This window comes from Coregonus lavaretus (genome assembly GCF_964263955.1).
Source record: "Coregonus lavaretus genome assembly, chromosome: 12".
Classification (NCBI taxonomy): domain Eukaryota; kingdom Metazoa; phylum Chordata; class Actinopteri; order Salmoniformes; family Salmonidae; genus Coregonus; species Coregonus lavaretus.
Window position 1 is genome coordinate 31595229 of NC_139999.1, and position 12307 is coordinate 31607535.

Sequence of the window (12307 nt, forward strand, 5' to 3'; positions counted from 1 at the left end):
CTAACCACCCTGCCAGGAGTAACGGAGCCCTCCAGGTCTCTCCTCGCTCACCTGGTGGCCTTTTGACTGCCTGAATGGTGCTCTTTATTGGAGCTAGTTGAGTCATGATATACAGTGGCTTGCGAAAGTATTCACCCCCCTTGGCATTTTTCCTATTTTGTTGCCTTACAACCTGGAATTAAAATTGATTTTTTGGGGGGGTTGTATCATTTGATTTACACAACATGCCTACCACTTTGAAGATGCAAAATATTTTTTCTTGTGAAACAAACAAGAAATAAGACAAAAAAATTGAAAACTTGAGCGTGCATAACTATTCACCCCCCCCCCCCCACCAAAGTCAATACTATGTAGAGCCACCTTTTGCAGTAATTACAGCTGCAAGTCTCTTGGTGTATGTGTCTATAAGCTTGGCACATCTAGCCACTGGGAATTTTGCCCATTCTTCAAGGCAAAACTGCTCCAGCTCCTTCAAGTTGGATGGTTTCCGCTGCTGTACAGCAATCTTTAAGTCATACCACAGATTCTCAATTGGATTGAGGTGTGGGCTTTGACTAGGCCATTCCAAGACATTTAAATGTTTCCCCTTAAACCACTCGTGTGTTGCTTTAGCAGTATGCTTATGATCATTGTCCTGCTGAAAGGTGAACCTCCGTCCTAGTCTCAAATCTCTGGAAGACTGAAACAGGTTTCCTTCAAGAATTTCCCTGTATTTAGCGCCATCCATCATTCCTTCAATTCTGACCAGTTTCCCAGTCCCTGCCGATGAAAAACATCTCCACAGCATGATGCTGCCACCACCATGCTTCATTGTGGGGATGGTGTTCTCGGGGTGATGAGAGGTGTTGGATTTGCGCTAGACATAGCGTTTTCCTTGATGGCCAAAAAGCTCAATTTTAGTCTCATCTGACCAGAGTACCTTCTTCCATATGTTTGGGGAGTCTCCCACATGCCTTTTGGCGAACACCAAACGTGTTTCCTTCTTTTTTTCTTTAAGCAATGGCTTTTTTCTGGCCACTCTTCTGTAAAGCCCAGCTCTGTGGAGTGTACAGCTTAAAGTGGTCCTATGGACAGATACTCCAATCTCCGCTGTGGAGCTTTGCAGCTCCTTCAGGATTATCTTTGGTCTCTTTGTTGCCTCTCTGATTAATGCCCTCCTTGCCTGGTCTGTGTTTTGGTGGGCGGCCCTCTCTTGGCAGGTTTGTTGTGGTGCCATATTCTTTCAATTTTTGAATAATGGATTTAATGGTGCTCCGTGGGATGTTCAAAGAACAGTTGTGTGTATATATACTGAGATCATGTGACAGATCATGTGACACTTAGATTGCACATATGTGGACATTATTTAACTAATTATGTAACTTCTGAAGGTATTAATTGATTGCACCAGATCTTATTTAGGGGCTTCATAGCAAAGGGGGTGAATACATATGCACACACCACTTTTCCGTTATTTATTTTTTAGAATTGTTTGAAACAAGTAATTTCTTTCATTCAACTTCACCGATTTTGACTATTTTGTGTATGTCCATTACATGAAATCAAAATAAAAAAATCCCTTTAAATTACAGGTTGTAATGCAACAGAATAGGAAAAACGCCAAGGGGGATGAATACTTTTGCAAGGCACTGTAGTTGGAGTCGGTTGCTACAGTACATGGTGAATAAACGTGTATCCTGCTAATAAGGAAGTGTAATCGCTCACATCATCAGAGCTGAGACCATAGAGCCTCATTCTCTGGTAAGTTTCAGTCACTTGCCCTTTGTAGCTCAGTTGATACAACATGGTGCTTAAAACGCAAGGATAGTGGGTTCAATTCCCGGGACCACCCGTACATAAAATGTATGCATGCATGACTCTAAGTCGCTTTGGATAAAGCATCTGCTAAATGGCATGTATTCTTATAAGATGTTGTACTTCTCTCTCACAAACTCTGATGGAAGTGGTGACTCCCGGCAAGTCTCTCCATGATCTGTAGCACAGTTGCAGCTCATCAGCCAAGAGCCTAATTTGTTGCAAGGATCAGAGAGAGGTGCACACACCCCCCTGCTCTCAATCTATTATTCGTTTTGATGATTTCACTGATTATAAGAGTGTCGGAGTAAGAGTAGGTACACCCCGACCTCAGCTCACCCGAGAACTCTTTTGATGAGATAAGTCACAAGTGTCAGTTATGGAATAATTGTAATCCTTACCCATGTAGCTCAACTTTGATACAGCAAAATCCACATGAAGATTGTTGTGATTGGAGTTAGCAAGAAAATGGTTAGGCCTATACATGTTTATGTGGAATATGTGAAGCGGTTCTATTCCCTTGCTTGGATAATCATCAGTACCCACTGCACTGAAAGATGCATGCCCACAGATCCCAGACTATTTATAAACTTCAGAGGTAGTTACAGTTCATGATAACATCTTGTCCAATCACAGGAGCCCTCTCAGTCAAAACAGAGCCGGGCATGGTTGTTGCCATAGTGATCCAGACAAAAACAACCTGTCCGTTGTTTCTACAGTGACATTGGCCTGCTGATGCCAATAATGCCAGAGCAATTCACAGAGCGATAATGAAGCTGTCTCTAATGTGGCGGAGATGTTTTGTGTCCACAGTGTTCTGTCATTGTTAGTTAGGTCTGCTATGATAACTGCCTTTCTCCCTGGTAGCCTAAAAAGTTGGGTGGGTGCAAAGCAAAGCCAAGTAATTTGTTTTGGAAGAACAGGACAGTGGGGTGGCTTGAGGTGTGTTTGGTTTAATGGAGTAGAAATGGTATGGATTGATTCTCCCTAGTCTAGTGCTCACCCCTCACAAACACATTGCTGGAGGATACATCAATTATCCATCTCTTTCCTTCTTCCCTTTCATCCTTTACTCATTTCAGAAACAAGCCTTTGATGAAGGGGGGAATAAGATATTTAAAATAGTGGTTCAGGAGTTACGTTCAGTGGTGTAAAGTACTTAAGTAAAAATACTTTAAGTAGTTTTTTGGGGTATCTGTACTTTACTATTTATATTTTTGACAACTTTTACTTTTACTTCAATACATTCCTAAAGAAAATAATGTACTTTTTACTCCATACATTTTCCCTGACACACAAAAGTACTCGTTACATTTTGAATGCTTAGCAAGACAGGAAAATGGTCCAATTCACACACCTATCAAGAGAACATCCTTGGTTATCTCTACTGCCTCTGATCTGGCGGACTCACTAAACACAAATGCTTTGTTTGTAAATTATGTCTGAGTGTTGGAGTGTGCCCCTGGCTATCCGTAAATTTAAAAACACACGAAGATTGTGCCGTCTGGTTTGCTTAATATAAGGAATTTGAAACTTTTACTTTTGATACTTACAGTGAGGGAAAAAAGTATTTGATCCCCTGCTGATTTTGTACATTTGCCCACTGACAAAGACATGATCAGTCTATAATTTTAATGGTAGGTTTATTTGAACAGTGAGAGACAGAATAACAACAAAAAAATCCAGAAAAACGCATGTCAAAAATGTTATAAATTGATTTGCATTTTAATGAGGGAAACAAGTATTTGACCCCTCTGCAAAACATGACTTAGTACTTGGTGGCAAAACCCTTGTTGGCAATCACAGAGGTCAGACGTTTCTTGTAGTTGGCCACCAGGTTTGCACACATCTCAGGAGGGATTTTGTCCCACTCCTCTTTGCAGATCTTCTCCAAGTCATTAAGGTTTTGAGGCTGACGTTTGGCAACTCGAACCTTCAGCTCCCTCCACAGATTTTCTATGGGATTAAGGTCTGGAGACTGGCTAGGCCACTCCAGGACTTTAATGTGCTTCTTCTTGAGCCACTCCTTTGTTGCCTTGGCCGTGTGTTTTGGGTCATTGTCATGCTGGAATACCCATCCACGACCCATTTTCAATGCCCTGGCTGTCACGATCGTCGAACAGAGATGAGGACCAAGGCGCAGCGTTGCAGGCAAACATACTCTTTATTAGAGACACGATCAAAACCAACAAAACGAAAACGTGACAGTTCACGGTCTAACACAACAGACTCGAAACAAGAAACCACCAAGACTGGACCAAGCAGCGTGTCCAGGAGCCATCGCCAGGGAGATCTCTAGCAGATCTCCTTCGCCTCCTCGACTGGGTCAAGCCGGGTGAGGAAGAGAAGGGCCGGACTTGGAAGCAGAAGGGCGAAAGTCTGGCGAGGGACATGGAGACCTGGTCCACGGGTAGGAGAGACGCCCTGAAAATTTTTAGGGGGGGGGCTAACGCCGTGGACGACGGGCCAGCAGGAGACCGCGACAGAGCGGCCCAGCGGGTTGGCAGAGGAGGCCGCCAGGTTACGGGGGCCACTGGTCGAAGAGGGGATGGAAGGTGTAGAGGCACGGCGAGAGGTACTGGGGTGTGTTACCAGTCCGGTCCGGCCCATTCCAGATCCCTGCGTAGGGCCAGTGGTGTGTGTCCCCAGTACGGTCCGGCCTGTTCCTGCTCCCCGCACCAGGCCAATGGTGCGAGTCTCCAGCCCGGTCCGGCCCGCTCCTGCTCCCCGCACCAAGCCAATGGTGCACGTCGCCAGCCCGGCCCGTCCTGTTCCTGCTCCCCGCACCAAGCCAATGGTGCGCGTCGCCAGCCCGGCCCGTCCTGTTCCTGCTCCCCGCACCAAGCCAATGGTGCGCGTTGCCAGCCCGGTCCGGCCCGCTCCTGCTCCCCACACCAAGCCAGTGGTGTGCGTCGTCAGCCCGGCACGGCCCGTGCCTGTTCCCCACACCAAGCCAGTGGTGTGCGTCGTCAGTCCGGCACATCCCGTGCCTGTTCCACCGGTGCCTGGTCCGGCACCGGTCAGATGCTTCACGCCGGAGCTAGAGCAATCCGCTCCACCAGGGTGCAGTCCAGCTCCGGTCAGCGGGACCGGACCAGGGATACTTTGGGGGGTTGGAGAGGGAGCGGGGATCAGGCCCGGAGCCGGATCCGCCGCCTAGGCGGAGTGCCCACCCGGTCCCTCCCCTGTGGTATTTGGTTGGCGCAGTCGGAGTCCGCGCCTTTAGGGGGGGGTACTGTCACGCCCTGGCTCTGGGGACTCTAGTATGTTGAGCCAGGGTGTGAGTTTTCATTTGTGTTTGTTCTAGTTGTTGTATTTCTATGTTGGTCAGGGTGGCTCCCAATCAGAGATGGCTGTAGCTCGTTGTCTCTGATTGGGAGCCATACTTAAGTAACCGTTAGGCATTCATTTGAGGTGGTTTCCTCTGTTCCCGACGATCGTGACACTGGCTGAGGGATTTGACGGTACATGGCCCCGTCCATCGTCCCTTTGATGCGGTGAAGTTGTCCTGTCCCCTTAGCAGAAAAACACCCCCAAAACATAATGTTTCCACCTCCATGTTTGATGGTGGGGATGGTGTTCTTGGGGTCATAGGCAGCATTTGTCCTCCTCCAAACACGGCGAGTTGAGTTGATGCCAAAGAGCTCGATTTTGGTCTCATCTGACCACAACACTTTCACCCAGTTCTCCTCTGAATCATTCAGATGTTCATTGGCAAACTTCAGACGGGCCTGTATATGTGCTTTCTTGACCAGGGGGACCTTGCAGGCGCTGCAGTATTTCAGTCCTTCACGGCGTAGTGTGTTACCAATTGTTTTCTTGGTGACTATGATCCCAGCTGCCTTGAGATCATTGACAAGATCCTCCCATGTAGTTATGGGCTGATTCCTCACCGTTCTCATGATCATTGCAACTCCACGAGGTGAGATCCTGCATGGAGCCCCAGGCCGAGGGAGATTGACAGTTATTTTGTGTTTTTTCCATTTGCGAATAATCGCACCAACTGTTGTCACCTTCTCACCAAGCTGCTTGGCGATGGTCTTGTAGCCCATTCCAGCCTTGTGTAGGTCTACAATCTTGTCCCTGACATCCTTGGAGAGCTCTTTGGTCTTGGCCATGGTGGAGAGTTTGGAATCTGATTGATTGATTGCTTCTGTGGACAGGTGTCTTTTATACAGGTAACAAACTGAGATTAGGAGCACTCCCTTTAAGAGTGTGCTCCTAATCTCAGCTCGTTACCTGTATAAAAGACACCTGGGAGCCAGAAATCTTTCTGATTGAGAGGGGGTCAAATACGTATTTCCCTCATTAAAATGCAAATCAATTTATAACATTTTTGACATGCGTTTTTCTGGATTTTTGTTGTTGTTATTCTGTCTCTCACTGTTCAAATAAACCTACCATTAAAATTATAGACTGATCATTTCTTTGTCAGTGGGCAAACATACAAAATCAGCAGGGGATCAAATACTTTTTTCCCTCACTGTAAGTATATTTAAAACCAAATACTTTTAGACTTTACTCAAGTAGTATTTTACTGGGTGACAAACTTTTACTTGAGTCATTTTCTATTAAGGGATCTTCACTTTTACTCAAGTATGACAATTGGGTACTTTTTCCACCACTGGTTACGTCAGACCTCTCATGTTTACCTTTTATTACCTGCTTGACTGTTATATCTGCGATAAACAGTAATTATTTGTATCAGGTGTATCAAAAGGTGTGTGTGTTTATGCCTGTCCATATGTTTAAGTGCACATGATTGAGCCTTCGATTGTTTCAATCCCTCAGAATTTAGAGGAACATCTTTGCCACTAACAAGCCATGATTATAGGACCTAGACTGATGTTGTATTTCTGTTTACATTTACATTTTATTTTACATTTTATTCATTTAGCAGACACTCTTATCCAGAGCGACTTACAGTTAGTGCATACATTATTCTTTTTTATTTTCATACTGGCCCCCGTGGGAATCGAACCCACAACCCTGCCGTTGCAAACGCCATGCTCTACCAACTGAGCTACCTCCCTGCCGGCCATTCCCTCCCCTACCCTGGACGACGCTTAGCCAATTGTGCGCCACCCCATGGGTCTCCCGGTCACGGCCGGCTACGACAGAGCCTGGATTCGAACCAGGATCTCTAGTGGCACAGCTAGCACTGCAATGCAGTGCCTTAGACCACTGCGCCACTCGGGAGCGCCACCGTTAAAATGACAACTGTGTTTGTAATTATCACACCAACAATCTCCCCTCCCTCTCTCCACATTAGGACACTGTGTATACAATCAGCACACATGGAGTCCTCTGATCATAGTCATCATATTCCTGTCTGGATTTGTCCACGTTTCAATATCTGTTAGCCTAAAAGATCTTGAATTTCAGCAGATTTAGAGCCACAGGATTTCAGTTCAATCCCAGTGAAAGAGCCTATAAGTCTATAAGTCCTGTGTCTAATTGTGAAAGGTTCCTAATGACAGAGTATTACTTTGCCATTTAGAGAATGTTGAGACCCTGGCTGGCCTAAGGCACAGACAGCGTTTCTAGGACAGGACCCCAGAGCGTTTTTCAGTTTACAACAACAACACCAATGTGTGTCTCAGGCAGGGGTTGGATCCAAAATTATTTTCCAATCGTTTCGTTCTGAACAGAACCATTCTTTCTTTGGTTCAGTTCCACTGTTCCGACCAGAGAAATAAAGTTCTGAACCGGTTAGAACCAAAATAAAGTATTGGTTTATATCGTTCCTTTCTGTTCCTTTTTAAACCTCTGAAATATAGCCTACCTTTTTTTACATTTAGCTCGACATCAAATTACTTCACCAATCAGTGCAGATAGAGCAGCTTGTTGTGGAGCAGGTAAGCAATTGAATCTTTATAGGAAAGTCGTTAAGAGAAAATTGTATTTTGCAGTAACAGCATGGTTTAATCATAATGAAAGACAAACACACACACTGTGCTGCCAGTCGCAGTGTAGGACGCAAGGTGCAAGTGACATTTTGAAGGTGAGGAAAGAGCGAGAGAGGATGAAGGAAGCTTGCCTTGAAGCGCTGGGCATCTTGTTATGACATGCATTATCTGAATTAGGCCCACAGAATTATACCTACGGAGGAGTGGCTTCTATGGAGGAACTTTCAATGTCTTTGAACTTCTGAGTTGGTTTAATGTTGGACCAGAGTAAACGTTAGCTCGCTAGCTAACAAGCTTGTGTGTGCAGAGCAGCAGTAGAATTAAAAACACGTTTGACCTTTTTGTAGTTATTAAATCCAATGTGAAACGTGATAACTATAGTATCCTTAACTAGCATTGAAAAAGTAATTCCATTCTTCTCTATTAAACATCTCTCCCTAATTTCTGAATTATGCTTGTAACGTCGTCAGTAGGCTACAGTAACCTATGCTTCAGAGGGGAGGGGCAGGTAGCCTACACACACACATGCTCATCCATTATTGATGTCACTGACAAATTGTTGTAATAGACGTTTTTATTCTTATACCCGTTATTTTTGTACTATACGCTTCTCATTTTATTCTATTGAATGAAAGGTTGTTGTAATACGTTTCTGAGTGACAGAGTGAGGGCTTTGCATAGGCGCTTTGTTGCGATTTTTGTGGGACTGGAAAAAATGCCTTGAATGTAAAATAACGTTATTAACCAGTTTTTATGCTTTTAAAATAATGGTTCAGTTCCGGAACAGTATAGATCACTTTTGTTTTCGGTTCCTCAAATAATTTTGTTATATTCCGTTTTTTGAACCGGTTCCAAACCTTGGTCTCAAGACAGCCTCAAAGAACTTGGACATCCCCTAAGGTTGTTCTTAGTCTGAGGTATAGAACTATTAGATATGCGTGTGTTCATGTGTCTCTTTGTGTGCATGTAAGTGTGTACATGAAGTACAGCACTTTTAGGTGTGTGTGTATGTGTGTTTGTTTGTCTCTCGGTGTCCATGTCAGTTTGTGTATGAAGTATACTGTTCTTCAAATGAGTACATGGTTATACAATTGTGAGTCATAATGTTGCTCATATCAGACTGATACACACACACACACACACACACACACACACAGGGGCAGATTTGGAGGCCCTAGGCAGAGGCCAGTCTGAGGCCCCTGCTCAAGTTTATTTAACATAATCATGGCTACTGAACGAAGAGCTGTTCAGAGACGGCTCTTTTAGGTGAACAAAGCAGAATGAAAAGGCTAACGGAAAAGACTTGAAATGCCCTTTACTAGTAAAGGTTTTTGCATCACCACATGAAACCGGGCAGGGCAATAATTTTGCCTCGAGGGCTTTCAAAATTCAGCGTAGGGCGGCACAGTTTTGCGGGCCAGAAAAAGGATTGTTATTTTAAAATATGTACTCTAGGTCCATTATCATTTCCATTATGGTTTTAGACATTCAAGTTAGGGATGCCCTGATGTGGAAATTCTGAGCCAATATCTATATTATATGTATTTCCTTTTACCATTCTAGCACAGATTCAAACTGCAACCAAGTTTCTGTATTCATTAGACTAATAAGAAAATATGTCAAATGACTTGAATATGGGAAAGGTGTATTTAAATAAATATGTTTGCATCAAAAAGTGAGTGAAGTGCATCAGAAATGTATTGGAAAGTGCAGGAAAACATCAGGGGAGATTATCAGGTAATAATTGTGTGTAGAAAAAAAGATCTGCATTGTTTTAAATAGCGGTTTTGTCACAGTGCCTTCTATGTGTCCTGTGTGGCTTGTGAGCGTCATAGAGGGAGAGCTAATAGTCCTAACTGTTCAAAAACTAGAGCCAATTTCACAGGAAGAAAACAGATTGGATGTTACCCACGAGCGGAGGAGGGCCTTGAGCGGAGAAGGAAGGTAAGATAACAACATTATGCCAAGTTAACGAGGCCCCTGAGGATGTGAGGCCCCAGGCAATTGCCAAGTTGCCTAATTATAAGAACACCATTGCACACACATTAGTTGTGATTGATTGACAGGCTGTCACACGGTACAGCCTGATTTCCCAGTGCTACACTGACAGGCCCTGGAACAGAACAGCTAATAACGGCTTTCTGACAGTGCTTTGCAAAAGTATTCATCCCCCTTGGCGTTTTTCCTATTTTGTTGCACTACAACCTGTAATTTTAATGGATTTTTATTTGGATTTCATGTAATGGACATACACAAAATAGTCCAAATTGGTGAAGTTTAATGAAAAATTCTAAAAAATAAATAACGGAAAAGTGGTGTGTGCATATGTATTCACCCCCTTTGCTATGAAGCCCCTAAATAAGATCTGGTGCAACCAATTAATACCTTCAGAAGTCACATAATTAGTTAAATAAAGTCCACCTATGTGCAATCTAAGTGTCACATGATCTGTCACATGATCTCAGTATATATACACCTGTTCTGAAAAGCCCCAGAGTCTGCAACACCACTAAGCAAGGGGCACCACCAAGCAAGCGGCACCATGAAGACCAAGGAGCTCTCCAAACAGGTCAGGGACAAAGTTGTGGAGAAGTACAGATCAGGGTTGGGTTATAAAAAAATATCAGAAACTTTGAACATCCCACAGAGCACCATTAAATCCATTATTCAAAAATTGAAAGAATATGGCACCACAACAAACCTGCCAAGAGAGGGCCGCCCACCAACACTCACGGACCAGGCAAGGAGGGCATTAATCAGAGAGGCAACAAAGAGACCAAAGATAACCCTGAAAGAGCTGCAAAGCTCCACAGCGGAGATTGGAGTATCTGTCCATAGGACCACTTTAAGCCATACACTCCACAGAGCTGAGCTTTACGGAAGAGTGGCCAGAAAAAAGCCATTGCTTAAAGAAAAAAAGAAGCAAACACGTTTGGTGTTCGCCAAAAGGCATGTGGGAGACTCCCCAAACATATGGAAGAAGGTTCTCTGGTCAGATGAGACTAAAATTGAGCTTTCTGGCCATCAAGGAAAACGCTATGTCTGGTTTGAACCCAACACCTCTCATCACCCCGAGAACACCATCCCCACATTGAAGCTTGGTGGTGGCATCATCATGCTGTGGGGATTTTTCATCAGCAGGGACTGGGAAACGGGTCAGAATTGAAGGAATGATGGATGGCGCTAAATTTAGGGAAATTCTTGAGGGAAACCTGTTTCAGTCTTCCAGAGATTTGAGACTGGGACGGAGGTTCACCTTCCAGCAGGACAATGACCCTAAGCATTCTGCTAAACCAACACTCAAGTGGGTTAAGGGGAAACATTTTAATGTCTTGCAATGGCCTAGTCAAAGCCCACACCTCAATCCAATTGAGAATCTGTGGTATGACTTAAAGATTGTTGTACACCAGCGGAACCCATCCAACTTGAATGAGCTGGAGCAGTTTTCCCTTGAAGAATGGGCAGAATTCCCAGTGGCTAGATGTGCCAAGCTTATAGAGACATACCCCAAGGGGGTGAATAGTTATGCACTGTCAAGTTGTCCGTTTTTTTGTCTTATTTCTTGTTTGTTTCACAAGAAAAAATATTTTGCATCTTCAAAGTGGTAGGCATGTTGTGTAAATCAACTGATACAACCCCCCCAAAATCAATTTTAATTCCAGGTTGTAAGGCAACAAAATAGGAAAAATGCCAAGGGTGGTGAATACTTTTGCAAGCCACTGTATGGAGCTTTGGAACACTACTTCTGACAAACAATTATGCTGATATCCATTCCCTTGCCAGGCCACACTTTTATATTTGATCACCTGTTCATACTGTACAGTATGGCTATATTCAGGGAGAAACTATGTCAACCAGCTCTCATAACGATACAGAGACAGGTCTGACAGACTCCTAAACCTAGCCTGGTCTCAGATCTGTTTGTGTTCTTGCTAACTCCATTGCTGTCATTGTCAATCCAATCATGTTTTGCATGACAAGGAGTTGGCATGATAGCACAAACAGACTCAGGCTATCCTAAACTCACTGTCATCAAGAACCATGTCCTTACATCACTGCCAAACGTGACCAGTCTGTTCCATGTCTACAGTGAGGGAAAAAAGTATTTGATCCCCTGCTGATTTTGTACGTTTGCCCACTGACAAAGAAATGATCAGTCTATAATTTTAATGGTAGGTTTATTTGAACAGTGAGAAACAGAATAACAACAAAAAAAATCCAGAAAAACACATGTCAAAAATGTTATAAATTGATTTGCATTTTAATGAGGGAAATAAGTATTTGACCCCCTCTCAATCAGAAAGATTTCTGGCTCCCAGGTGTCTTTTATACAGGTAACGAGCTGAGATTAGGAGCACACTCTTAAAGGGAGTGCTCCTAATCTCATCTTGTTACATTTACATTTACATTTTAGTCATTTAGCAGACGCTCTGTTACCTGTATAAAAGACACCTGTCCACAGAAGCAATCAATCAATCAGATTCCAAACTCTCCACCATGGCCAAGACCAAAGAGCTCTCCAAGGATGTCAGGGACAAGATTGTAGACCTACACAAGGCTGGAATGGGCTACAAGACCATCGCCAAGCAGCTTGGTGAGAAGGT